General features: G+C 51.9%; 1 long non-coding RNA gene across 3 annotated transcripts; it reads right to left on the reverse strand.

Annotated features, from left to right (window-relative positions):
* Positions 1-1,389: 1,389 nt before the first annotated feature.
* Positions 1,390-2,834, reverse strand: LOC143386926 (uncharacterized). Of its 3 annotated transcripts, none has more exons than XR_013089744.2 (3): positions 2,754-2,834; positions 2,271-2,414; positions 1,390-1,991 (listed from the first exon to the last, which is right to left on the reverse strand). It is a non-coding gene; the product is annotated as an uncharacterized LOC143386926 (long non-coding RNA). The 3 variants fall into 3 exon arrangements; XR_013089743.2 differs by having other exon boundaries at positions 2,271-2,477; positions 2,754-2,827; XR_013089745.2 differs by having other exon boundaries at positions 2,271-2,402; positions 2,754-2,826.
* Between the last annotated feature and the right edge of the window lie 1,547 nt (positions 2,835-4,381).

Consider the following 4,381-nt stretch of genomic DNA (forward strand, 5'->3'; position numbering starts at 1 on the left):
CTGTGATGTCATCGATGGGTACAACTGGGCATCAGATGATGTCCACGTCTGTGATGTCCCGATGGTTATAGCTGGACATCATATGATGTCCACGTCTGTGATGTCATCGATGGGTACAGCTGGACTTCATATGATGTCCACGTCTGTGATGTCACCGATGGGTACAGCTGGACATCGGATGATGTCCACATCTGTGATGTCACCGATGGGTACAGCTGGACATCAGATGATGTCCACGTCTGTGATGTCACCGATGGGTACAACTGGACATCAGATGTAGCAGTGGGTCAGATTTCACTAGGTAGCTACTGAGGGTAGAGGAAAGAGCCGTTCCATTATGGTCTGCACAGAGGTGATTTGGGCATAATAAAGGGGGAAGGAGGGAAGAGTTCAGCTTGGGGCTCGGTGAAGTAAGAAGTAGAGTCAGTCGTTGTGAACGCGGTTAGGCCAGCTGTGTCGGTGGCAGTGGTCTAAGAATTCTGTCTTCCCCCAGAGACTGGGAGAGAGAACCTGTCCTGCTGGATGATTGTATTTCGAGGTAATGGCTCTCAGGCTCTGAGCCCCTCTGAGTTGCAAGAGGTGCATGTTGTCAATTGCAAGTCCTTTCTATTAAATGATGGAGAAAGGGAGGTTGGGGCCTGTCCTCAGGTGTTGGCCAGGACAGAGTAAGTTTTCTTGGAAGCCTTGAGCTTTCCTCAGGCAGTTGTTTTGAGGGACGAGGTGGAGGTGGGGGTGTTGCACATGAGGCACAAACTGAGCTGAGTCCCTGAGCTCAGGGGATTTGCTTCCAGCAGGGTGTGTGGACTTGGGGGAACACCATCTGCCTACCTGCCTCAGGAGGTCTGGGCTCATGCATCCCCCACAAGGAAGCCCCCTCACCCCAGACTCTAGAGGGCAGAGGCAGTGACTGCTCTGCCTTGGCTGCCATGGGGAGTGCCCGTCCTCAGCCCCCCAGGAAACACGCAGAGTCCCTAGCCATCCCATGCACCTCTGCGCGCCTTTCCATACGTGCACACACCCCCATCCCTGTCTGAGGCTGCAGATTGGAGGAAACCAGGAGAGGAACTAGGAGCACCCTAGGAGGAGCCTGGCTGCAGACAGAGGGAGCATGTGGTCATGCACATCTTCTAGAGTTTTGCAGTTTCGCATTGTAAACGCAAGTCTCTGGAGTATTTTGACAGGTTCTGGGCTGCAGTTGTGTGCCTTCTTGAGGTGCGTCTGGATCCTAGGTTCAGAAACAGCTTGCTGGGAATTTCACTGGGAATGCACTGAATCTGCAGAGGAGGTTCATCTTAACGACACTGAGACCTGAGCAAGGAATATCTCTGCATTGATTTATATTGCATTTGATTTCTTTCTACTGTTTCAAGATTTTATGAAAGCAGGTACTTCAATTTGGGGGGTGCTATTTTACATGTTAACACATTTAAAATTCTCTTATTCCAGTTTACACATTCTGCTCTTTCCTCTACATGATGCTACTATATAGGAAATCAGTGGAATTTTGCCCAGGGGCCATGTACTTTGCAGCTTTCTATCTCCATCCATTCTGACCAAGATATAGGAAGGCTCTATTTTTTTTTTTTTTTTTAGATTTATAGTTGTAGATGGACAGCATGTCTTTATTTATTTATCTTATTTATATAATGCAGTGCTGAGGATCAAACCCAGTGCCTCACATGTGCTAGGCCAGAGCTTTGCCACTGATACCACCCCATCCCTCTTTCTTTTTGATTTATGAAACTATGACCGGAAATCATCAGAACTATGAATTTCCGAGCTTCTCTGTTGACTGGCACTAGGGTGTGCAGAGGCAGCTCTGAAGGCTGAGCCTCCGGCGCCCTGCGCTGCCCATGGCGGCCAGCAGGGGGCGCGCATTACAACTGTCTCCACCACCTGCTTTTGGGAGTGGTGTTCTGTGTGTCCTCTGCAAGTTTCCTTCTCCTGGGGACCCAGGTGGGAGCTGCCACATCTGGGTATGCCTGGGGGCCCTAAGGTGGGAAACAGCAGTTCATTACCCTGGGGACCCACGTGGAGAGACACCATGGCCTGGGGATGCCTGGGGGCCCTAAGGTGGGGTCCAGGGCTTCCTTATCCTGGGGACCCTCTTGGGGAGACACCATGGCCTGGGGATGCCTGGGGGATATGTCTAAGGTGGGGACCAGGGCTTCCTTATCCTGGGGACACATGTGGAGAGACACCACGGCCTGGGGATGCCTGGGGACTCTGCCTAAGGTGGGGACCAGGGCTTCCTTCTCCTTGGCACCTACCCATGGAGACTCCACTGTGGATTTAGGATGACCGAGGTCCAGGTGAGGAAAACATGAGGAAGAATCTTCCTGGGCACTGCCCAGAGTTCCCGGGTGGTTTGTGGGAATGCAGCCAGCAGCTCCCAGGAGACTCTGGGGTGAGAGCTGCGAAGGTTATGGTGGCTGTCCTACCTAGAATCCTTTAGGGCCTGCTGTCACCAGAGCCCTCTGCAGTGAGGGCAGCATAGGTCAAATGACAGAAGGCAGTATCCATCACCCTCGGGGACCTGCAGCTTGCAGGGACCTCTGGAGTGATGGCTGTACTGACAAAATGACAAACTGTGCCACCCATTACCCTTGGATGCCTGCTGTTCCTAGGAACCTCTGGGGGCAGGGCTGCAAGGGCAGAACACCAGGCTTCAGTGCTTGGAGTCCCTGGGGATCCCTGCAAACCCTGTAACTCCCAGAGTTTCTGTGGTGAGGGTTGTGTGGGTAGAACATTACCTGGAATCTCTAGGGAACCAGGGAAAGCATGGGGTCTGCAGCTCCTGTGGTCCTCCCAGCAGGGCTGTGCAGGCCAAACTGTGCAGGCCAAACCTACCCTACCTTACCCAGAACCCTCAGGGGCTGTGGCTCCCAGGATCCTTTGTAGTAATTGAGCTGCACTACATTACCCAGAACCCTCAGGGGCTGCAGCTCCCAGGATCCTTTGTAGTAATTGAGCATGAACACTGCACTACATTACCCAGAACCCTCAGGGGCTGCAGCTCCCAGGATCCTTTGTAGTAATTGAGCATGAACACTGCACTACATTACCCAGAACCCTCAGGGGCTGCGGCTCCCAGGATCCTTTGTAGTAATTGAGCATGAACACTGTACTACATTACCCAGAACCCTCAGGGGCTGTGGCTCCCAGGATCCTTTGTAGTAATTGAGCATGAACACTGCACTACATTACCCAGAACCCTCAGGGGCTGCAGCTCCCAGGATCCTTTGTAGTAATTGAGGTGCACTACATTACCCAGAATCCTCAGGGGCTGCAGCTCCCAGAATCCTTTGTAGTAATTGAGGTGCACTACATTACCCAGAATCCTCAGGGGCTGCAGCTCCCAGGATCCTTTGTAGTAATTGAGCTGCACTACATTACCCACAATCCTCAGGGGCTGCGGCTCCCAGGATCCTTTGTAGTAATTGAGGTGCACTACATTACCCACAATCCTCAGGGGCTGCAGCTCCCAGGATCCTTTGTAGTAATTGAGCTGCACTACATTACCCACAATCCTCAAGGGCTGCGGCTCCCAGGATCCTTTGTAGTAATTGAGCTGTACTACATTACCCACAATCCTCAGGGGCTGCAGCTCCCAGGATCCTTTGTAGTAATTGAGCTGCACTACATTACCCACAATCCTCAGGGGTTGCAGCTCCCAGGATCCTTTATAGTAATTGAGCTGCACTACATTACCCACAATCTTCAGGACTACAGCTCCCAGAACCCTCTTTGGTGACTAAGCCAGCCCTGGGACTGAAGGACCCACAACCCTAAGGGGGAATTTAGCTTTCAGAACCCTCTGATGTGAGTGGGCAGAACTACATGACTCACTACCCTCAAGGGCTGTAGCTGTAAGGGTCCTCTGTGGTGAGAACGGGAGGGCAGAGAACTTAACTGTACTACCTGGAATCCTTGGGGGGAGGTGTTGTCCAGGTGAGTGTGCAGCCTGCAAGTCCCAGAGGCCTTCACAGTGCGGGCTGTGCAGAAGGCCAGACTACACTGCCCAGAATCCCTTGAAAGACCCACCGACTCCCTGTCCAAGAAAGACGCATGAGGCACTGGCTGCAAACGCAAGAGGTTTATTCAGACACAGACGCCTGTGGGTGCTCAGCGAAACCTCAGCCGGAGCTTCGGTGAGCTGGCACACCGGGCTTTGGGGTACAGGTTTTTTATAGGGTCAAGGGGCAGGTTTCGCTCGCGCGGTAAGCAACAGGTTTCTTATTGGTTATTTTGAACCCAGCATATAGGTTACCTAAAGGGTAAAGTTATTTTTCATTTTATGTTTCTGGAAAAATACCACATGACAGTTACATATGAGCATTCTTGGTCATTTTCTATTCCTGCTTATTAGCCCCTGTTTATT

This window comes from Callospermophilus lateralis, unplaced genomic scaffold (genome assembly GCF_048772815.1).
Source record: "Callospermophilus lateralis isolate mCalLat2 unplaced genomic scaffold, mCalLat2.hap1 Scaffold_10143, whole genome shotgun sequence".
In the NCBI taxonomy this organism is placed as follows: Eukaryota; Metazoa; Chordata; class Mammalia; order Rodentia; family Sciuridae; genus Callospermophilus; species Callospermophilus lateralis.